Below are 25962 nucleotides of genomic sequence, written 5' to 3' on the forward strand. Positions count from 1 at the left end.
AAATCAAATTAGAGTGCACTTTCCACAGAAAGCTCATTTCACCGAAAACACAATTCACAGAAACACATTTCACCGAAAGTTTGTAGATGGCCTTTACCCCACTGTAGTGCGACCCTGGAGTTAGTATATATAGTAAGGGGGGGGTTATTGTCAGAGAACATTAATATATTGCAATTACATGTATCCATGTATATAATTCAAAATATTTAAAATATGTGTTTTGCTAGTGCCTCCAAGAAAAACATTGTCACTCTCCAGACTATCTCTAACAGCATCTGCAGATTCATTACAAGCTCGACTCTCTGTGAGCATCACTGTATCACCCTAGAAAAAGCCAAATGACCCAAAAACAAAGATCAAACCTAGCATTAGGATTCCCAGTACTACAAAACACTCCAGCTCCACGCATTTACTCCCTTTGCAGCTAGACTTCATGAAACAGCATAAGATCAAGGAACTTATTGAGTATCCGTAAGACAGATGCCTGGGAAATAGTCATTCTGTCCCCACTTGGTAAACAAAAGGTTCCCGGAGCTAGGATGGTAAAAGCTATATATTTCTTGCTAACTATAAGTATAGGAAGATCACTTAATCCAGGAGATTCAGCAAGTGGGTGAAATATATTGTCTGAGCTTCTGATGATATTCCGGTCGACTCTATAGAGAGCTTTTCTCTGGTCATCAGTGAGGGTTATGGTAGGTCAGGTGCTTCTGTAATGCTTGCAAACCCTAGGTCTGAGAAGACACACAACTACATCAGAACAGCTGTCCACTAGGGCAAGATAATGCTGCTCAACATTAAACTGCTTGCAACTCGCTACACATCTGATGAGCTGGTCAGATGTTTTTTTTTTTTTGAGCATTTCCTTTATATCATTATGTATAAAGAAGGTGTGTGACCTTTGCACTGACATGTATGCATTGCAACACTTGTTTATTGGTTCATTCACATAACATAGTGCAGTTCTCTCCCTGTTATCTTTTATGTTTAATTATGCATTCACTTGCATATGCTGTGGTGGCTCTTATTTGACTGTGCAGCTACAGTCTTCACCATGCATGTTGCCAAGACCTGTGCAAAAGGCCCTAATGTGCTACGCAGTTTGTTTATGAATTCTAACCATAGTCAAGATTGCCAGCTGAAGTACATTAAAGTTTAAAGTATTAAAGTATAGATCAAATCAGTTCCTGTTAAGTGTAATGAAATGTAACAAAAGCATTCAATGCATTAAAGTAATACTGTTAGAACATTACTTAAAAATAAACCAATGCCAGGAAGCAACTATTACCGTGACTGTTTTTTTCCTGGTGGAGTGGAAGAATGTAGTTACATTGCCCACTAAAAACTAAACAAAACATGGAAAAGACTGTATTATAGCAATATATATTGACAGAGTTTAAGTAATGCATATCTTGCATACACCATGTCTTAGTGTATCCCCATAATATTTTGGATTACTTGGGTTTTTTTCTTCTTTAGTTTTTGCCTACTCATGCACTAAAATGTTGTTTTATTAGCATGCACACACTGGCCAAGTCTTTTGACTTATTTCACCTTGTAAAACTTTTCTTGAAAGGAACTTTGCATTTAAGGCTACTTCACCCTAATATAGTTTCAGTACGGGATCCAAACTTTGTGCTAGAGAAGTTAAACTTCACTCCAGTGTGAGCTAGTGCATCTGGCTAGAATTATATTTGTGATGTGGAGTTGTTTTTATTTGCAGTGACATCTGCCAGGAGAATTTCGAATTGCATTCTTAATGTCCTTTTAGCTTTACTTAGATTTTCAGCAAGAAAGGGTTTAAGTGCTGGCTATTAATTTCTAAGAATAGTGGTATATCCTGATTAACCTGAAATCATTATTCAGACACACCTTCATAATGTTTGAACTGTAGCAGCTACTCAAAAACTAGAAATATAAAAAAATAATCTGTACACAAAGACATTATCATAGTTTTCTTTCATGCAAGCTTGTATCTTTGATTTCTTTTTTTGTTTGTTATTTGATAGCTGCAGTAGTATGTTCTTAGGTAAGTGCAAACCTAGTTGTCCTTTTGGGCCATTTTAAGCCTAGCCAATTTCCCTCAAAGGTGAGAATCAAACCCTGTACCTTGTGTCTGTGAGGTACCTTAACCATTATGCCAACTCCCATACTTGATTATTGCATTCAGTTATTATGGTGATCAGTACATCTGCGAACTTCACTCACCTAACCACTAACATTTGGGGCAACTGGGAATAAATATGGCTAGGCTTGTAAGTGCTCTAGGGCCTAGTAACCTCCTATGAACCTATATATATATATATATATATATATATATATATATATATATATATATATATATATATGCATACACAACAGTACCAACTACTCAACTTCAAACAACATGGATTCTGGCCTGGGTTAAATAATATGGCAGTACTTTAACCCCTAACTAATGACATCCTGCTAAAATCTGTGGCCTCCTTACAGGTGCCCTGTTTATAGACTCGACAAATTAATTTGATCTCGTTGACCACTATCTTCTCCAAAACAAATTAATTGTAATTTGGTATCAGTCCAGGTCCCACTCCCTGCTTTAAAAACCTCCTCAGTGACAGACACTTCAGAGTTAAAATAGGATCCTCCCAACTAGAATCTGCACCTGTTATCAAACGTGTACCACACTCCAGTGTAAGCTACTGCATTTGGCTAGAATTAAATTTGTGCTGTGGAGTTTTTAGTGGCACTGACATTTGCTAAGAGAAGTTTGAATTCCATTCTTAATGTCCTGTAAGCTTTATTTGCATTTTCAACAAGAAAGGGTTTTAAGTGCTGACTTTTAACGTCCTTTGTAAGAACAGTGGTATATCCTGCATTATCCTGAAATCATTTTACAGACACATCTTCGTAATGTTTGAACAGTTATTATGGTGATCAGTACTCAAGTTAATATTGATACCATACCATACCATGGATTTAATTATTTAGCCAATCAACGATTAAGTGCCACTGTGCTAAACCTTTTTTTATAACCTTACTGGAATGAATATAACCACTAAATGAATAAGAAAGTGCAGTGATTCAGCAACCATAACAACTGTACATATTTTGTTTTCTGTTACCAAGTCTTAATTAGGATGCCATTCAAGTTACTCAGGGATTGACTAAACAGCATTTTTACATAAATTGTTTAACTGTATTTTCAGTATGGTCCAGTAAATAGTAACCCACCATTTAAAAAAAAAAAAATCAGAATGACTGGAAAATTGAGGTATTCATCCAAATGATGAGCCACTGTTCCAGAATCTGGGCCTGTTATAGTTTGCATTTAAAGAGTGTTTTATTTTTCATAAATACCCTATTTTGCTGTACTAATAGCATTTGTTATTTGTTACATGTTGCTTTGTAACCCGCCCACCCCACCCATGAGCAGGTGTGTAAATGATCAGTGCCTACCTCAGTTAACACAATTAAATAAATAAATAGACAAATTATGCTGGAACTGTGAAAAGAAGAGGAAAAAATATACTACAAATTATATGACTGCACATACAGATTGAATATTTAAAAGATACAGTGCAGTATAGCCATGTGTATCTGTCAATGAAATGTTAAACAAAATGTGATAAAATGTCATCTTTACAAAGTTATCCCAAATATTCCTTCTTTTCTGTTCACCCCAAACACTCCATGTCCATATTAATTTGTATTTAGTTAAAGTACCTATTTTTGATAATGACTATACACATCTGTAGGGCAAACTCAGAAAACGTTACTACGAGAAAAATTAGTAAAATATATTACTTTTTCGCTACCATTCATATAAACAAATTATAATTCCTCCCTTGCATTTGTTTTGTAACATACCTACTTTATCTTGAGCATTGCAAATAACTTTTTATACATTAATTTCTGTTCAAACCAAATATACCTTATATGTACTGTATTGTTGTATTTAATGTATCTGATCCTGACCATAACTCACAAGGCACACTTAACAATTATTAGTAATATATGCACTTGTTTTGGAGAGTCACAGAATCCTACAACTAACCTTGCTCAGTTGCAAAATTCTGAGATAGAAATCCTGGAATGGAAAGTACTTAAAAGTTCAGTATCCCAAATGAAACGCTATTAAAAAAATAAATGATCGCTAACAGTAATACAAAAAACAGTTATAAAGCTGACAATATAATTACTATAAACTTCTCAAGTCCATGTTTGTGAAAGAAGGAAACCACTCCTTGCAACTCCTATGTGGGTGGGGAGGCTGCACTTCCCATGCCTCCACTACTTAATTGTTGTCACTCAAATGTTCCATGACTTCTGAGATTAGTGTAATACCTGATTTAAGATGAACCCGAATATTTCAATAATTTCTGAGATTGTGTTTGTGGCCTGTGGCCTGTAGGTATTACTTGCCCCTTATGTATACAGTGCTATATGGATTGTATTCTCAGTAACTACAGTAAGCTGTCAGTTAACCAGCACCAATGGGGATTGGAAGATGCCAGATAACAGTAGTTTCTGGTTGCTTGAGAGTTACTATTAAAAACAGGCCTGACTAATACTGTACCTATACTATTTGTTTGGTTTGACTTGTTCTCGGGTTGGGGAGAAAGGGAATTTATTTCTGTCTTCCTTTTTAAAACTATAAAACTATGAAAACGTAAGGTATGTTTTACAAGAGGAAAACAAAGTGCAACACATGAAACTTGTACTGTATTTCTTTGATATATTTTTTTTTTTTTGCCGGTTGCTTGCATTCCGGTTAACTGAGAGTTTACTGTATGTTGTTAGTGTTGTATTTAACCTTTTTCAGAATACTGTTTGTTGGGTATTTTCAGCTGTAGGATTTTAGTCTCTGAATTTTGTTACTCATCAAGAGAGCTTTGAATTCAGCTATGCCCCCCAAATTTCCTTAACTATGTCAGTAACTCATATCTTTATTTTTATGATTTATACCCTAGCTATGTCACACACAGAAACACAAACTCTCATGGAGTTTGACAAAATCAAGATTAAGTTTTTATAATTGCTTCTTGTTAATGTTAATGAATCGTACGTACCCAATGACTAGTTATAATTCTGAATAATTAATAAAAATGCTGCAGAGCAGAATTGGTAGTGTAGAATAATAAATAAAACATTTGCAGACTTGCTTAGGCTTTGATTGAAGTAGGACCAGGCATTCCCATGATGAATGATTTCTCAAAAAAGTTAGAAGCTGAAAGCTACTGCATTTCTTAAGATGATGTGTTAAGACTAACAATAAACAGTTTATGATACCAGAAAGCTAGAAGCACATAACAGTCACCAATTTGTAGTCTGTTTTAAAGATACGTTGCTCACTACATGCTTTTATCTTTTGCCTGATGCTTGCAAGAGAAAGCTTTATAACAGGATGCATCAGTGTGCAGTCCTATCATAAGGGCACATTACATACTGTACATTAATATAGCAATAACCCACGCCTGGGTGTGGGTAAAGCTAAATTTACCCACGGTTGGCGTAGTTCGCCCGAGGGACCAAACAAAGCCAACCGTGGGTAAATTTAGCATTACCCACACCCAGAAGTGGGTTATTGCTATTATACCATGACATTATTTAAGAAAAGAAACTATTACTTTTCTTAAATAATGGCATAGTATAATGCCTGTTTACTGCCCTTCCGCAGATGTCTGGCATCCGGGCAGTTCTGATGTACTGCGCGCCTGCGCAGTACATCAGAGCTGTGGGCAAAAGCAACGGAGAAAGCAAGCTCTCTGTTGCTTTTTTTTTAGTGTTTCGCTATGTTAAATGAGTTTAACATAGCGAGACAGTTTTAAAATAAGCAACGGACATCTCCGTTGCTTATTTTAAAACTGTCTCGCTATGTTAAACTCATTTAACATAGCTTAAAAAAGCAACGGAGATCTTGCTTTCTCCGTTACTTAAAACACTGTCTCGCTATGTTAAATGGGTTTAACATGGCGAGACAGCTTTAAAATAAGCAACGGAGATCTCCGTTGCTTATTTTAAAGCTGTCTCGCTATGTTAAACCCATTTAACACAGCGAGACAGTGTTTTAAAAAAACGAGTTATACTAATGGAAAAAAGTCCGGGCGACCGGACCTTTTTCCATTAGTATAACTCGATTTACAACGGGCATGCTGGCCAATCAGCGTGCACGTTTTGGGGGGGTCATGGTATAATATGAGTGTATACTGTGTATACTTCCTAAGTTCCATTGGGAATGAAAGCGCTAAACTCTTTGTGTTCTACAATAAAAAAAGTTTGTTTTTTTGAAGCACGTGTGTTGAAATATCATTGGAAGAATATCTGGTGTTCTTCAGCTGCCTTTTGCCAGGGTTTTGTGTGGATTACTGGTTTGTGTGCATTTTTTCTAATTGCCATAATATAAACATGCTTTGTTTCTGATAAAATGTGCATTGTTATACACAGCTATATGTTTAGGCAAATTTCCAGCAAGCAGGGTAACTGATGCAACAGCTATATATAAAAATGTAATTAACTGCTAGATCAGTTATATTGTCAGACAAATAATTTGCAGAGTAGAGTATTTCAGAGAAATATATGTCTATGTAGCGTATGCCTCCATATTCCAAAAGATGGTGTATATAAATATGGGACAAGTAGTTTACCCCAACAAAAATAAATAAATAAATAACATGTTACAACAGGCAAAGGTTTTCGGCTCTATTTTTTTGTTGACTACTTATTATATTTATAATTCCTTATTTTATTTTGTTGCCATTGTTATTCTTATTGCAGTGCCACACTTTGCAAACCACTATAGTATTTGATTTGTAAAAAAAAATAATTAAATGATTCTGTTTAAGCTGGGGAATACATGTCAATCCCAATATGTTACATTTAATTTCACTATAGCTTGACAAGAAAGAAGGTATACTTGATATGGCAGTATTGTCACACTGTTTAAATTTAGAGCAGTATGTCTGAATTTTATAATAATTGCTAAGATATATCCCTATATAATTAATTCATTGAGCAATACCTTATTTATCCTAGTGAGGATTGTGGAGTAGCTGGAGCCTAGCCTGACAGTCACTAGACATAAGGCAGAGAACTGATGCAGGACAAGACACCAGTCCACTGAAAGTATAAAGAAATAGGTAGCAAATGATGATCTGTAGGGGTGTATTAGTTTATAAGGAGGCTGTAAGACTTATTTTCAGAGCAGGGAATATAGTACTTGCTAACAACGTATCTAATTTGCAACCCACCACACAAAAACTGCTAACATTGTAAGATATCAGTTAACACAGTTAAGTTTTATTCAGCTAAGATGAGGAAGGGTGATCCAACGCAACACAATATATGGTTTATATAAAACAAGTATATGATTTCTGTTCAAACTGAGAAACAATATTTATTTTTGACCCCGAAGTGTGACATTTATTTTCACTGTAGTGTGCATTTATTGCATACTTAGGGAAATATATAAATACATATATTTCTTATTTATAAAAAAAATGCCGTGGAGATATGTGATTAGACTAGTGAATGCTTTGAAATGGATGTATTTTTTTTACAAGAGATTGGTATTGAAATAGTGCAACAATTTTGCCCTTTTTAATACTGTTTTCTTGCCATGCATACTATAGTAAAATGCTATAAAAATCCATGCTTCTTTGCTATGTGTAAAATATATTAAAACAATTTATTGCACGCGGCATGCAGAGATTTTAGGATAATGCTCTGTAGATAGTAATGAAGGATTTAAGACATGTTGCACAGTTAATGAAATGTATGCCCCAAACTTTACTGACTTAGGCAAATGTGCCTAGAGAATCAGCGAAACAAACCAGAACAATAAGCAGGGTGGTTACCCCTTTTTTTGGACCAGGAATGAAAGAGAGAGAGACACAACATAAAGTCAGTGACAGCTCACAATAAATTGCATACAAAGCTGTGGTGGCTTAAACTATCAAGAAGCCCTGTAGATAGAGAACAGTATCTTTCTTTAAGAAATTGAAAAACAGAATCCAGTAACCTGCATTGCCTCGCAGCAGTGGAATTTGAATGGAACAACTGGAGACTACAACCTTTTAATTCGGTACTGTGGTTGGGGCAAGTTGCAAGCCAGATTGATAGGTTCGATGTGGCAGTCACTGATTGAACAAATCCATTTCAGTATGACTGTCTGATGCTCAGCAGTAAAGTCACCTCCATGCTGTTATGCGGGGTAGACAATTTGTTTGAAGGAAAATAGGGAAACATTTTCAAATAAAAATTGAAGTCATAAAATTGGCACAGATGAATCAGTGGTGTAGATGGCTATTTATGAAAAGTGTCGCCTTGTATTGTAAGTGCAAGAGTTAGCAGTGATCATCTGTGTTTGTTTAAAAGATGTTACTCTGTTTCTAAAAGGCTTTTTTAATACTGTTAAATGTAGGTAATTATTTAAGCTCTCCTGCAGAATTTACTCAAGATAAACCTCTCTTTTATGCCACAGTTGGATTTTGAAGGGATATTGAAACATGCAGTACAAATTCTATATACTCTCCAGGAATAATAATTAAAAAAAAAAATAAACAGTGAGAAAAGTGAATGTCGCATGGCTTAGCTGTCCATAAATAACTTGGATACCATCTTGAAAAAATGATTATTTCAGAAAAAAAATCAGTTGTTCAAGTTACTAGGCTAGCAGCCCTAGAGTCCTTACAAGCCTAGCCATTTTTATTCTGAGTTGCACCACTTATCAGTGGTTAGGTGAGTCAAGTTTGCAGTGATAAGGGACTATGGTAGTTAATACCAATTTTCCCTGAGATAATTTAGATTCATCGATTAGTAGTAGGCTAATTGTACTTGTGGGCCATTTTAAGTCAAGTCAGTTATCCCGTGTGAGAATAAAACCCTGCAGCTTGGGTCTATAAGCTAAATAAATACGTTACCCATTATGCCTACCTCCTATTGTTTGCATTCTTTGCCTAAAGAAAGCAGGCCATGTCATTTGGAAAATATTGCCAACATGGCTAGACATATGCATTTCATTTTTCTGTAACAATTCTGGTAGATCATTCAAGATTTCAGGTCTTGCTAAGTCAAAATAAGTTCATAGCTAACACTTCTTTCTAAAAGTGGCTTACATGACCTTTGGTATGTCCCTGAAACTTCATGATGTCCCTGCTGGCATAGTGCTTGACTTGCCGAGTTTCCTGTGTTAAAATTATTGGTTTGAATTATCACTTACCTTTTGAATATCATTTATTTATTTATTTAGCTGCCTTTGTTAATCTGGAAGTTCTAACTGGGTATAGCCCATTTTCAGTGGCAGCCTTGAGAGAAATAGTGATGCATAGCAAATGACATAGCCTTGACATCAGTTACACGCCCTGCAGGCATAGTTCACATTGTTGTTATTCTGTTTACAGTACTAAACAGATACACTCATATACAGGAAAAGAAAATGCACATATTATACCATATCGTATCATATAAAAATGACAAGGTGATGTTCCAGAACTAGCAGTCTACCTACTAAATGAAGGCTCAGCAATGAATATTGCTTTTTTATATTTACAAGTTTACATAGATTGTTTTAGGACCTATATCCTAGAGATCATACCGTAGGCAAGGAATAAGATACAGGATCAGAGATATATTGGTTATGAAATGTGGGACACAAGTTAGTAGAGGAGTGTTGAGGCAGAATTCATTGTGCTGGCAGGAAATGTTTAAGGGAGACCAGAAGTATGATAGATAATAAGGGGAGTGAGATATCCAGGAAGTAAAACAGAAGTAATGAGATAAGGCAAGGAACTAGTAAAGGAGAAATAATTAAGATAGGGGCTGTGGAGAGAGAGAGAGAGAGAGAGAGAGAGAGAGATTATGATAAAAGAGGGAGAAAGCTGGAGGGAAGAGAAGATTACAATGGAGGACAAGATACAGAGAAAGTGAGGAGGATTGTCATATCATGAAGTTTTAAGGTCTGTTTAGAGTGTGCTGCACTTACTGTAAGTAAGAACAAAGGCTAATAACACCAGATCTGAAGTAGGGACTTCATTTGTCAGCAACCTGTGGGTCTTGGATCCGATATCGGATCCGAGCCGGCAACTTGTTTCAAGCTAATGGATCCGAGCTCCTAGCTCCACCCCTCACCCATAATCCCCTGCCAACCCTCCATGACCTCAGATCTAGTTTGCCGCGCTTGTGGATAGCTGGATTCCTTTGAGCTCGACTAGTAATCGTTAGTTAAGTGTGTTTTTTTCTGTCAAACTTTCTTCTTTTTTACAAAAATATAAAGTGTTTAAGTGTTAGGTACCCTGTAGTGTAAAAATATTTTTCTTTTAATTATTTTTTCCCTCCCTTCGCTGGTCGTTAGTGAGTGTGTGTGTGTGTTGTGTTTTGGGGCCTGTGTGTTTGTGTAACACTACCTTTTCTTTTAAGTATGGCTGAGGCCCCAAAAGCCATTTTTTCTAAATGTACCGAGTGTGGCCATAAGCTCTCCCCGGCTGATGGCCACACTCTGTGCGTTCGGTGCCTTGGGGTTGAACACCTCACCTCAGGCTGTACCATTTGTGCAGCGTTCAACCCCAGGGCACTGAAAGAGCGGAGGTCGAAGCTGGTCTTGGTGGGACTTTTACCCCTGGACTCGGCTCCGGCCTCCGCTGCTCCCGTGGCACTACCACAGGCTGTGGTTGCTGCCACTCCTGCCCCCCTTCCTTCGGCCGGGACTCAAACTCCCGCTAAAGTGCTGGAGGACAGGGAGGCCAGGAGGGAGAAACGGAGGGAGAAGCACCTCAAGCGGTGGGCCGAGGCCTCCGCTTCGGCCCCGCCAGCTAAGCGGGCTTCTCCCTCCACTGCTTCTAGGTCTCCTCCTCCTCAGCTACGATCCCCTTGTTTCTCCCCAGGGCCCGAGGAGGAGGAGGCCCGATCTCCATCGAGGTCATCGAGGTGGCATTCCAGGCCTGCCTCGGTGGCCTCTTCGAGATCGACGTTCAGCATGTCTGATGCAGACTTGGACCGGATGATGCGAAGGTTCATCCAGGCCCAGCTGCAGATGGGAGTGCTCTTGCCTCCCCCCCCTTCGGGGGGGAGCTCGACACCTTTTTCCCATCCTATTGCTCCTTCTCCGACCCGCTATCCGGGCTCGGAGCGTTCGGAGCCGAGCAGCGTTGGAGCCGGGGGTGGGTCGGCGCCGTTAGTACTTGGTACTTCGGATCTGACCCTGCCCTCGAGCCTGTCAGATCCGACCTCTCGGAGCCATGGCCCGAGCTTTGGATCCAAGGGATTCAGTGTGCCTTCGGCTCCGTCCAGGTCGGAGCGCACTGGTCCTTCGGATCCGATGGTCTCGGTGCCGGTTCCTATCCCTTCATCAGATCCGAGTGGGAGTCGACTCTCGAAGCCCAGAGAGAGTGGTTCCCCCTCAGCCTTCGATGTAGTGGAGAGGGCTCTGTTGAAAGCATCCGGACCCCCGGCCCTTGTCTCGGCTCCACCCTGCACTCCCTCTCTGCTGGGCCAGGCTTCCATCACCCGGCCAAAGGGACAGCCTGCTTCAATGTCCCAGATGGTTCCATTGGAACAGGATGTTGCTGGCGAGGCCTCCTCGGACAGCCCCCCAGAGGAAGTGCCCCGCAAGCATAAGTGCAAGAGGAGGTACGTGGACTCCCCTGAGTCCTTAACTGAGGACACGGACTTGGATGAAGGGGAATGCTCCCCAAGATCACCCCCTGAGGATGTCTCCTTTGGAGACATCATGGAGATGCTGAGGATCAGAGGTGGGTGGTCTGCCCCCAAGTCTTCCTCCGACGAGTCCGTGTTTCTGGAGGCATTCGAAGCAGGCCCGTCTACCTCTTGGGTGTCCCCTCCGGCTGACCCCTTGGTGGACCTTATTACCACCAGGGCGTGGAAGGATCCAGACACCGTGGAGCCAATACCCAAACGCCCAGACAGAATACTAAGCCCCCCCTCAGACCGGTTGCACTGAAGCAAGGGTCCCCGCGTAGATGCCATGTTGACGGCGGCAGCCACGAAGAGGGAACTAGCTCAGGAGAGCCCCTCAGTCCATCCACCGAGCAAGGAGTCCCGCTCGATGGACTGCTTAGGGAAGTGAGTTTTTAGTTCAGTGACCTTCTTGGTAAGGTCTCTGAACTATATGGCACATGTTATCAGGATGCAGCGGGATCTTATCAAAGAATACGCTGCCTCCCCCCTGAGTCCATGTCGGCGGAGGACAAACAATTGTACTCCACCCGAATGGCCACTCTGAGATCCATTTCAAATACCTCTATGCGGCTATTGTCCCACGCCACCAAGGGAGCCGCTAGAGCTAGCGGAACAGGCCTAGTCATGAGACGTCAGGCCTGGCTCCGTCATTGTGACTTTGCGGAGCCCTTTAAAGCTTCTTTTGCGAATGCCCCTTTCGATGGTTCTGCCCTGTTTGGCAAAACGGTTCGCGAGACACTTGTCCAGAGTGAGAAGGACGGGAAGACATTGTCTGCCATCAGAGTCCACTTCTCTGTGCCCCAGCGGTCCTTTTCGAAGAACCAAAAGGGTCAGTAGAAGATGTGGTTCCGGAAATCGCATCCTAGCGGACAAACTCAGTCGCACCCTTCTTACCCGGTACGAGTGGTCTCTCAACCCACTAGTAGCGAAGCAGATATTCGCAATATGGGGGCAACCCTGCTGCGATCTTTTTGCGTCTCCCTCAAACACCAAATGCAGCAATTTCTTCCCTCTGATTCCCCCTCCAGCGGAAACTCCAAGAGACGCTCTGGTGAATGCTTGGCCACCCAGTCTACTTTATGCCTATCCTCCTCTACCCCTGACGCTGCAACTCTTACAGAAAGCCTCATGGTTGGGGAGCAGGATGATCCTCATTGCCCCATTCTGGCCTCGGCAAATTTGGTTCCCTTACCTGTGGTCTCACCTAGTGAATCCTCCTTGGATTCTGGATCCCAGTCCGGATCTAATTTCCCATCCGTCGGACTTACCGACCCCAAATCTGGACAATCTGAAGCTGACAGCTTGGTTGCTCCAGTTCCACTCCTAGTTAGGACTCCCGGTATCTCTTCACCAGTCAAAGCCATCCTTGTGGCAGCGCATAAGCCCTCCACCAGGAAAGTGTACCGCAGTAAATGGAAACGTTTCTCCATCTGGGCGGAGCAACATAATCTAGATCCCTTTACGGCTCCTCTTCCGTCCATATTAGACTTCCTAACCAAACTTTTTCACCAGGAAAGTGTACCGCAGTAAATGGAAACGTTTCTCCATCTGGGCGGAGCAACATAATCTAGATCCCTTTACGGCTCCTCTTCCGTCCATATTAGACTTCCTAACCAAACTTTTTCAGGAAGGCGCTAGTTGCTCAACTGTCAAAGTGCAATTGGCGGCCATCTCACATTACCATGTGGGACATGATATAGGGCCTTTGATGTCGGCCAAGTTGTATAAAACCTTTCTCAAGGGCACCTTTTTGCTTAGACCCCCTATAAAAGAAGCTGTACCACTGTGGGATCTTTTACTAGTTCTTCAAGCCTTGACTGCTCCACCTTTTGAACCTGCTGCTTCAGTAGATCTCAAATTCTTGTCCTGGAAAACAGCATTCCTTGTAGCCATTACTTCTGTGAAAAGAGTTTCGGAGCTTCAAGCCCTTTCTGTGAAGCCTCCTTATTTGATCTTTCACCCTGACAGAGTGTACCTCAGGATCAATCCCTCTTTCCTTCCCAAAATAGCATCAGAAACCAATATAAATCAATCCATAAATTTACCGGTTTTCTTTCCTAAATATCAGAATAAAGGAGAGTACAAGCTGCACTCATTAGATGTTCATAGGCAGCTACGTTTTTATACTCATAGAATGGCTGGTCATAGACAATCCGACCAGCTGTTCGTTTCCTTTGCCAAATTTAATTTGGGGAAAGCAATATCAAAAGTATCTCTATCACGCTGGATTTCACAATGTATCCTATTAGTGTACCAAGCCTCTGGGAGACCCGCACCTGAAGGAGTTTGCGCACATTCCACTCGTTCCATCTCTACTTATGCGGCCTTCAAGTCTAGAGTGCCATTGGATGATATTTGTTCGGCAGCCACTTGGGCTTCATCTCATACCTTTATTAACCACTACAAACTGGACGTGATTTCTAGAGGGAGAGCATCCTTTGGCTCTGCGGTGCTTCGCAATATCCTTCCGTGATGGCCACCCAAGGTTCAGGTAGCTGGGGACTCTGTCCCACAGATTGCTGACAAATGAAGTCCCTACTTCAGATTAAGAAGTTATGTACTCACCATAACATTCCATCTGAGTAGGTAGCTTCATTTGTCTGCAACCATCCCCCCCTCCTTCCCCCTGGCCTTCTTCGGATCTATCTTAGTTGGATACCCTTTTTGGGTACATATTGAGGGGCAAACTCGACCTGAGGTCATGGAGGGTTGGCAGTGGATTATGGGTGAGGGGAGGAGCTAGGAGCTTGGATCCATTAGCTTGAAACAAGTTGCTGGCTCGGATCCGATATCGGATCCAAGACCCACAGGTTGCAGACAAATGAAGCTACCTACTCAGATGGAACGTTATGGTGAGTACATAATGTCTTATTATCCAATGCAAATGTTTAGTTTCCATAAGCAGTGAGCTGACTTGCATTGCATTTTTTTATCTGGTGGCTGGATAGTGGGAGCAGACTTGATGTTCAGAGATGGCTTTTTCTAGTTTTTAGGAGACATATAACGAGAAGAATTTTTTTTTTTTTTTGAGGGGGGGGGTGATGGGTGGGTGAAGTATTGGTTAATTCTTTTTGCGCATTTTTGCTCCCTACAGTTGGCCATCAACTGCTCTGAGGGACTGTTCTCTTCCACTGGGTCTACCAAACCAGATTAGCATTCCCTGGACTAACTCCACCCCATTTTCAGGGCTAGAGGGGGACGTTGCAACATCTTGGGCAAAATCATACTGCTGCCAAGGAGTGTTTGTTCTACTTCTTGATCTCAGTGCCACCCAGTAACACCAGTGGGCTACTGTGGGGAGGACCACCCCACCAGCTGTCAGGCAACACCACATAGTTGTTTTAGGGAATCCAACTATGTGAATTCATCCCTAGAGTTCACCCTCTCCCAAGATTCCCACACTCTTTGCATGTCACCTGAACCATTGTTAAGGCTTTTTCCTTCTACACCTCATGCTCAGGCTAAGTTTTGTCATCTAGGTATAGTCCACTTTGTGACATGAGCAAGATGAGGAATATACCAGTGAATGAGGTCTTAAGTGGCACGACACTTGGGTGAGTAGATCCTTGTGAATGATTTCTGTTTGAGATGGGATAATCTGATGAGTAAACTCTAGCTAGTAACTTTTCTTTCAGGTTATGCAACACATTTTCTGTGTTATTGCAAACATTGCTATTTTGTTAGAGATTTATTCAAGTTTGGTGAGCTGTATTAGTTGGTCAGAAGTAGCAGACAGGAAAGTGCAGTGGTTAAGTATGATCAGATGAAATGATATTTCCTGTATAAAAAACGCCCAGTAGGTTTAACAGTCACATTCATTTATCTGTTATAACTAGCTTTTTTTGTATTCAGCACATTATTCCTGCAGCTGTTACTGCAGATGATTCATCATTAATATGTACAGCCTCTTCAAGCAAATAGGTCCAAGTGGACCTGCATTCCTTTTGAAATAAACTGAAAACTGGCTGGAACAATATAAACTATCTAAATAAAACTAAACCATTAGTAATTTTCACCACCAGCCAAACAATCAAGTTATTGCAAATTTGCAATATTAATAGTTTATAATACCTAGAACTGAGCCTAGTACAAAATATAAAAATACTGGGAGTAATAAATGTCATTCATTTAAGATTCAATAAGCACATCCCAAACAGTTCAGAAATCAACCATAAAATCAGTCTTAATTATAAAGTCAAACATTTCCTAACATAACATACACACAAGACCATAGCTCAAAGCTCTCTTCTTCCTTCTCTCCTTTAAGCTACATCAGTTTTTACTAACCTACAGTCATCTAAGCTTGCCACATTGACTGAACATGTCACTCCCTCACATTTCAGTGTCTTTTAACTGGTTAGAACTACGTAATCTACTAGTCTACACTCACTAGACTGTCCAAAACATCATCTATACACCAAAAGTCCCCTGTCATTTGACAGTTATTAAATTGTTACACACAAGGCAAACTGTATTAACTGAACCCACACATGGTACTCACTCAAAAAAAATAATAATCGAATTTTGTACTTCACCTATTACACCTAAACATATGGTTTGTTACCCATTAAATATTATTATTAGTTACCGTAACTTTATATTCATGTACCCTAAGTATAGGGAATGGAATTTTATTGTATTTCCTATAATGTATACTCAGGGTATGCTTTTGTCATCTACTTCTGAAGGAACTCATTTAGCTATAGATAATGATCTAAAGTACTGGTATCAGTTGATATCTGATAATAAAGTTAAAAATCTAGATTTCTTAAAACAAGAATTTGATCTAAGAGAAACTTGCTGGTTAGAGGTTCAGACCTTTAGACAACATCTCATTAATAAAATAGATTTAATGTCTATAACTGTTAAAGAATCTATTCCAACACTGATTGATTACTTGATATTAAATTTACAACATAAAGTTTCTGATAAAGGTAAACTTTCATACATACATAAAGTTATCAGACAAGAAACTTTTTACAGTGTAGATTCATACTGGAATTATTTCACTTCTATTAATGGGGACCCACCAAATCAACAAGATAAACAATATATATTGGAATCTGCTTATAGAACTACGTCTTCCATTGTCTGGAGACTTTATACATGGAAATTTTTACATAGATCTTTTTATACACCTTTGATGATGAATAAAATAAATAATAAAGATAATCTATGTAAGAGATGTAATGTAGAAATTAATGCTGACTGGGCTCATATGTTTTATGACTGTATAAAATTGAAAGAATACTGGAAGTCAATTAATGAATTTTTGCAGGCTCTTTTTACAGATAATTTCATTATTTCTAAATCTCTTATATTATTCAACACACCTGTACCGCAAAGTGTTAAAAAGGTTAAGCTTCCCTTGATATGGTCTATTCTAGCAGTGGCTAGGAAAATAATAACTAGAAATTGGATTTCAGATACACCTCCTTCGTTCAATGAATTTAAAAATGTTATGAATATAGTGTGCCATATGGAAATAAACACAATTAGGACTAGAACAAACAGAAAAACATCTTATTTTATTGTATGGGATAATTTACAAAATTTGTTAAAAAAATTTTAATTTCAATAGCATGGTATTTTAGTTTAATTAATTGATCTGATTGTAGTGGATGTCTTTGTAAATACTTTAGTTGTTTTGTTGAATATTATAATAATACCTATTTTTAATTACTTGTATAAAATTGTTATGATATTTCTCTTATATGTTAAAACAATAAACCTGTTTTGAAAAAAAAAAAAATAATAATCATAACAGTTACCATCTATACTCTGCATATGTTGCTAAACTCTGAAACTCAATTCATCCCTTCTGCAGTTTAAAATTTCACTGAAAAGTTATTCATAAAATGATCCAAGCAGTTAAAATTCATTTGAAACCTATAACCAGGAGAATATTGCAATAAAACTGACAAGATTATCCCATTTCAAACAGAAATCATACACAAAAATCTACCAACCCAAGTGTCTTACACACTTAGGACCTCATTCACTGGTATATGCCTCCATCTTGTCCATGTCACAAAATGGAATATTCCTAGGTCACAAAACATAGCCTGAGCCAGTATTGTACTTGAAATAATTATTGGAATATATATTTACAATATTTATGTAGTAATAATGCATTTAATTAGTCAGGTCATATTAACTATTATTATGGTAACAGTTACATTGAGATTCTGTCTGAAGGTTGTATTTTAGAGCATTCTTAAATTGTTTAGTGGTTGTTTCTAGATTTTTAAACTCATTAAACAAGTAGATCCAGTTTGCTGGTTCCAGTCCAGAGAAGGTTTTTTGTCCAGTGGCGGTTTTACATGGGGACTGAATTAAGGTAAGACTGATGCCCTGTGAGCTTCTAAGATATCAGCTTTCCTTGATGCAAAGTTTTCTTTTAAGAGGTGAGCAGCAATGTTGATTTAGTATATTTTAGATAAGGTACTAAGTAGAAGGGTTGCTCTGTTGGTCACGGATGGCCAATTCGTTTTTTGTTTTTTTAGTGGCTGGCAGTGGTGTGGATCTACTAAAAAGGTGAATCTACAGATGCTATCCTGTACTACTTCAACCCTATTGGTGTTATGAGACAATAGATAACACAGGAGGCAGAGCTGTTGTAGTACACCTAGAAGGTCCAGCCCCTAAGGTAGTTTTAAAACCATTGAATTCTGTTCCCAATAAAGTTGAGTCTTTTAAGTTTGTGTTGAGGAGCAATTCATGGTTAACGTACCTCTCAACCTCTTAGCACAAGAAATCTGGGCAAAGTCTAAAATAAAGGGGGGAAACGGCCCAAAAATAAGGACAGATTTTAAATATCTCTTTTATAAACTTAGAAAATTGCTAGAATAATGGGTTTTGCATTAGCATGCATTTTCTGAATAATATGAAGTCCAAAACTCAAATGCATGTCATTGTTTAGTGATTTCAACCATATGTGATTTGCCAGAAAACCACAGTTTTTATGAGGAACAGTCCGAAAATATGAAGCAAAAACTGGACATTCTACAACAATCTGTAAGGTTGAGAGGTGTGATTGTTAACCGTGTCAATAAAGAGGCCATGTGTACTTAACATCTACTTCAACTTAAATGAAAACTTATCAGTTGCTATTATAATGGCTTTAAAAGTACTACAGTCGTTATGGAATCCATGCTGTGCATCGCAGAGTGGACCATAACAGTTGATGTGTTTTATTAATTGTTTTATAAAGAATTTTTTTTTTGAAGTTTTTTGTGATAGGACAGAGATTAGAAATGAGTCTGTAGCCTTTTAGTAGACCATTGGGTATGGCAACTTTGGGTAAAGGGATTATTGTAGAGTGTTTGAAAGATGAGGGGACAGTGGCTGGTGTAAGTGAGAGGGTGAAGATATTAATAAGATGTTCAGCTATGTTCTTAGCAGGCATTTGTAAGACGTTAGGATGCAGCTTGCTGCATTTGACACTTGGTTCATTAAGACTGAGAAGAAAGGACTTAGTCTGTTTAATTGATATTTGAGAGAAATTAAAGGTTACTACATCAGAGGCTAACAAGTCTCTTTGAGGGTATGAAGTATTGTCAGGCTGTGGTGTTTTGGGCACATTGTTGGAATGCTGTTTGTCACATCATTAACAGTAGCTAGCAAGAACTGGGCATTATCTGTTGCAAAAGTAGAGGGGTTAATGATTGTTAGGTTGATCTTAATAGTATAAGGGCTACTAATTGTGTTTGTCAACTGTTTTATTTCCCTCCAGAATAGCCTAGGCTTGGAGGAGCTAACTTCTTTTTTCTGTATGAGGAATATTGTTTTTGCAGTATTTGCTGCTATCCTGATTGTCTTCCTTAGTCCAGGGAAAGACTAATGTTGAATGTTCTCTGGATCTCTTTTCCAGGAATTATCTCTGGCAATAATTTTGTTGTAAATTTCTGTTGTGGGCCATGGATACATCTGTGCTCTAAGTCTTCTTTTTCTAAATTGGGTAAAGTATATCCTGAATAGTGGAAAGCATAGCAATAAAGTACTATAAAGCACTACAAGAGTTTGTCATAAAGAAGGGGGTGTTAAGCGTTGGCGGTTTATCCTTAGGGAAGGATCTTATGTTTTTCTGGTGAGGGTTTCTTGTGTCTAGAATCACCATGATGATTTAATTGGTGAGTCGTCACTTAAGATATAGGAGAATACTTCTGTAAGAAGACATCTATGTGGCATGTTGGTTAATATTAAGTCAAGTGAGGAGTCGTTTCCTGTTCTCATATTAGTTCAGGTGGATGATTGTACCATTTACACTAGAGTAAACTGCTTTAATATCCTATCAAGGTGCACAGATTCCTTTCCAAATGCATCTAGAATGAGAGATATTTATTATACTAAACAGCAAGGCATTACACTTTGTATAATGACCACTCTGGCCACAAAACTCTCTTTCCTTTTCAACTTGCAAAAAGGCATGTATAGTAGCAAATACATGACAGGTCTGCTGTAAGTGATTATTGTTGATTTGTAACAGAGTTTGTAGCCTAAGTTAAATTGCTTGTTGGTAAGACATGCACCTTTTCTCTGTTACTCATTTGTAAAAGCAAATGCATCATTTCATGCTAAGGAACTCCACCCCACCCATTAACTCTATCATTTGAATTACTGGCATAGTGTCATCACACATATTTTCTCAGTTGCTAGCCAACCTGTTTTTGGACTTTTAATGAGATTTTATATCTCAGCTAATAATGAAGCATTTTTAGTGCAGCCATCAATGCAAATGATTTAAAACTTGTTTCTTTTACCTTTACTTCTGCTAAAGTTGATCATTTCATTACAGTGGTTCACTAGTTATCTCTATCTCTGTAACAGATATCAGTCTGTCAAATGGAACTCTAACTTCTCTCCTTACCTGTTAGCACTGGGGTACCCCAAGGCTCAATACAAGGTCCACTTCTCTTCAACATTTTTATTAACCATCTTAATACTGCCAGCATACAAGCCACCCTAATTCAATATGCTGATGTCTGTACATTAATGTACTCTGCCAGGACACTCTCTCATCTACAGAATTTAATGCAAGAAGCATTCAGTTCCATTGAGTCTTGGCTCACCAACAACCATTTACTACTTAACCCCCAAAAAAATTACACTTCTACTATTTTTACCAAAACACTTTTCTCCAGATGCCTCTAACTTTGCTATTTTTTCTCTAAAGTTAACAATACTTTTAATCAATGTGGTTTCACATTCAAACCTGTTAGGTGTAGCTATTGACAACAATCTTATGTTTGCCTACATATCAGCAACATCATAAAAAAACTAATCAAAAACTGGGAATGATGTATCTTCTTCTTCTTCTTTCAGCTTTTCCCGGTTAGGGGTCGCCACAGAGGATCACCTGTCCGCTCATGATTGGCAGTGGAGTTTTACGGTGTTGAGTTGCCAGCCCAGCGCCCAACCTTCCACAGAAGGCACACACACTCATGCACTCACTCCTAGGGCCAATTTAGAGTGTCCAATCCACCTACAGCATGTCTTTGGGATGTGGGAGGAAACTGGAGCACCCGGAGGAAACCCACGTGACCATAGGGAGGACATGAAGACTCCGTACAGAAGGCACCCCAGCCGAGAATCAAACCAGAGAACTTCTTGCTGTGAGGCGGCAATGCTAACCGCTGCACCACCGCGGCCGGAATGATGTATATGGCTAAGAAATTCATCTCCAACTCCACAAGAGTAACCCTTGCCACCACCTATCTCTTACCCTTCCATTCTATACACTTCACCTATCATAACCAATCTTCACTCTTCCCTCAAATCAAAACCTTAGTCAATGTTATAATAAAGTAGCTAAATTTGTCACAGTGTAGGCCCACTATTCGCCATTGCTCTTCTATCAAGTCCCTAAATTGGCTCAAACTACCCCACCTTCTCACCTTTAATCAGCTAACATTAACTCACAAATTACTGTACAGCTCCTCATTTTCGCAAACTACATCTTCACTATTTCAGCACTATATTCCATCTCGTGACCTACACTCCTGTCATAATTATCTGCTATCTGTTTATAAACCTCAAAGATCTAACAGGGTTAGTCTGTACTCTCACTGTGTTGCCAAGTCATGGAATAGCATTCCAGAAGCAGTCATACTTATACCCCACTACTGTTCCTTCCAGTCTAGGTTGAAAGAACATCTAACCAATAATTGGACCTGCCCATGCTCCCTGCCATCTTAGTACTCTTTTCTATCCTTAACATTCTCATGTTGTCTCTTTATATTCTTACACTAACCTTTATCTATCCCAGAATTTGACTGAAATTTTCCATCTAGTTCTCCTGCCAGAAAAAGTGTATAACTTTTACGACCTATTACTTATTCTATTATATATTTTTTATGTATGATTATGTAACATGCACATTAGGAACTCTCTTCTACAGTGTATATAATGTGTGATTATCTTTATTTCTTGCCTTTATATGTTGCTTATTTTTCTTTTATTGTATTTTACATATTGTACTACTTTATTGTCTTAATATTTGTAACCATTGTTCAATTTTTTAATTCTGTTTAAGGTGTACTGTGGAGCTTTTCTCACCGGGCCTCCATTGAAAATGGGCTGATACCCAGTCTGACTTTCCCAGTAAACAAACGTCAAATAAATAAATAAATACGTAAAATTTCAGGAACATACTCTGTTTATATGCAAAGTGATTGTCTCTTGATACTTCAAGAGATTACTTCAGGCCATTAAGCTCCCCTCTCACCCACAATTCCCCACCTATCCCTTGTATCCTTACATTTATTTCCTCTTAGCTCCTCCCATAATTTAAACATTTTATCCACCCCGTAAAGAAATATACATTAAAAATTATTTCATATTGATACCAATGCTAATTCCTACTGTAGCCTAATCAGCAAACTTAAACCTGTCTTCTCAGACATTCTCAACCTACATTTTATTCCCCCTACTTACCAGCATCTTTGAGTCTATTCACTAACACACACACGAGTACATATATATATATATATATATATATATATATATATATATATATATATATATATGTGTGTGTGTGTGTGTGTGTGTATATATATATATATATATATATATATATATATATATATATATATATATATATACTTATTGCATTATTTTTGTCTCTCTCTCTCTTACTGTGCCTCTTATGTTTTTATGTATTTTATTTACTGCTTTTATTTCCTGTGTTGAGAAATCTGTAGGCCTGTGTTTTGGGAAAGCCTGTGACTGTGTGTGTATCTAGAAGAGAGCTTGATATCCTCCTGATCCAGCGAAGCTTTTAATACTTGGGCCTGAAGTTTTTCCCAGCCACCCACACACCCACCAATCCAATTCCTGTTGTGCCTTTTAAAATTGGTGGATTTTGAGTTGCCCACCTCTACTGCAGTTTTTTTTATTTTTACGTTTAGAAGCTCCTTCCCATCTCATCTAGTCTACTCATTCTACTGGGCACTGAAAGATCAAACTGGGAAGGCCCTTCCCTTAGACCCTTAAAGTTGGTGCTAGTCTCTGATATCACTCAGTTAGTGCATGCTGCAATATTACTCCCTTCTTTCCATCTTACTTTTGAAATCTGTTTAACATCTGGGACTAGACTACCAATCACTGGAGATCCTGGAAAATGCTTTTCAGGAATCAACTTGGGATTAATGCTTCTATTTTCTTCCTGCTGAGGGAAGGAGCAGAGGGTCATTATGTTCTTTCTGAAGATTGATGCTCTCTTTTCAAATTATATATTGCATTTTTATGCATTTCATCAATATAAAGTGCATTTACTTTTCCTTGGTGTAGCTGCTGCTAGTGTGCTTTAAAATCATCTTAAGGTGTGTTTTCTTGATTGTCTTAGAATCACCTGTAATTACTTGTTGTACCTAGTTGTTTGATTTGTTTCTGGCATCTTTTCAATAATTAAAGTGTGTTTCTACATTAAAAAGACTGGGACTGCAACTCTAGTGGCAGTAGAATGGTAGCCTGGTCTGTACAAATTGGAAAACAGACAGGGAGGCTTAAAGTGAGTTAGTTTCATTGACCAGAGGGCATTTTAGTTGGTTTGGTCACTTTTCTTTGAGTCTATAAATTCCACTGTTCATCACACAGCTGCGTTTTGCAGTACCTTGTATAGAGGCAGACACTTAGAAACCAAATTTTCCATATAAAATGTACCCTGTAACTTTATCCAATACTGAGTTGTGCAAAGACAATTTCTTTGTGCGCTGAGGAGTGCTGCCACATGAATTCAGTCATACATAGCCTACCTGTAGTTTTTTCCGTCTTAGCTCCCAAGTCAGCTTGCTGTAAAACTCTGTTGCACCACCCACTTTGTAGTTCACTTAAAGACATGACACCATGAATGGGCACTTTCCCAATTTCTCTACCACCAGCTTGGTAGATATGGGTATCTTTAGGCAATGTAAGAATTCTCATATTCACTGACAATCAGCTAATCCTTAGAGAAACACTTGAAGTATGTGAAAGATGTAATTACACAATATCACTGATCACTGGAGACAAGACTCTCACATAAAAGCATTCAAAGATAGCAGACAGGCTTGTCAGTAATGTAAGCATTACACTCACCTCATGTAGTACTGCCCTAACACATAGACCAGTATATGCTAAGGGAATTAAAATCAGGTTTCCTAATTCCCAAAGACCTCCTTGGCATTCATCCTACAAAAAAAGAGTCATCAGCAACCCTAAAAGCACTCTAGAGAAAATTGTGGTCAGTTGTCCATCAGAGGCCAGGATCAGCAAAATTATCCAGGTACTCAAATCATTAGACTACAAGTACCAGTATGACTCAGTCATAGTCCATGTAGGTGTAAATGACTTGAGATATACCTCTCTAGACTATATGAAGAGATACATTATGGAGCTCTTGGACTGTGTTCCAGGCTGCTATGTCTCTTGCATTGATCAGCATTCTAGCTTCTCCATGGATGATGCCACAGTGTGAACAAAAGAAGATAGATTTCAATAACTGGCTTCATTTCTAGTGTCATTCCAAGGGGGTATATATTTCTCAGCATGGAAAGATATGGTCAACAGACCACATTGCTTTGCCAAGGGTGGTCTGTACCTCTCCCTTCTAGGCTTTTTGAATACTGGGGAAGACATTGTCCTTCCCATAGTACCTCTTTTAGGCAATGCCAAACTGATAAACCTTCTGATATAGCAAAACCAACCCAAAGAAATTTAAACTTGTTACTGCACAGTGCCTGGCACCTTCACAAGAAACTCCACCCCCTCCAGGCTCTCCTCACCCTGGAGAATGTGGACAGAAGTGGTTTAAAGCCATTCAAGGCACCGTGACAGTGCAGGGCTACAATGCTTTCCACACATTTAGGTCAGCTACTGCACAGGCAGGGATTAAGGTGGAGGTGACTCAGTCTATACCAACAACAAATTCACCTCAAGGCTAATCAAACGAAAGGGTGTGCTTCAGCTTCTCCATGTCTAGATTTCCACAGGCAAAGTCCCATATCATATAATTGCTATCTATAGGTCACCCGCTATAATCCAAGAAACCCAAACCTCATAATGGACGTATGGGAGGCTGTCACCATTCAACCCAGTACCATATTCATGGGCAAGTTCAACTACTGCACTGTAAAATGGGATACTTATTTTACTTCAAACTTACAGGCCCAAAGATTCCTGAACTTTATATTCTCAAACACCTTGGACCAAATAGTCCATATGCCTAATAGGGCTGCAGACATGCTTGACTTGGTACCTGCTCCCAGTGCAATGTGTTCTCTGGTAAGGCCAGATCACAAAGCTGGCTTCTTCATAATAAAAATCACTTCTGTGAGCCCAACTAACCCCATAACATTTAGGAACTATTTTTAGTCAAACTTCCTACTACTGGGTGATCTACATGATAACCTGTTAAAAATTTCAAGCCCCCTCAAACCCTGAAAACCCAGCTACCTATGCGGAATAGTTCACATAAGCCTTGTACAATCATGTCCATAAATACATAAAGACAGCCCAGAACTAACTCAATAAACAAACCACCCTGGCAGAATCCAAACATAAACAGGTTGTATAACAAAAGGAAAAAAGTCATAAACAAGATTAGGAAGTGCTATGTCCAGAATGGGGGGGGGGGGGGGGGGACACTGTCATCAATCTAAACAAACAATGTAGAGGGCAGACTACATCTACTAAAGCCAAATTTGGGTTAAAGATATAAAGATATCCTCCATGTCAAAGGACAATCACAGGGCCTTCTTTATCTATATCCAAAACCTGAAAGACAGTATACAGCAGTGTGCAGAACTGACT

Source organism: Protopterus annectens, chromosome 3.part1, assembly GCF_019279795.1.
Source record: "Protopterus annectens isolate FY-2018-M chromosome 3.part1, PAN1.0, whole genome shotgun sequence".
Classification (NCBI taxonomy): Eukaryota; Metazoa; Chordata; order Ceratodontiformes; family Protopteridae; genus Protopterus; species Protopterus annectens.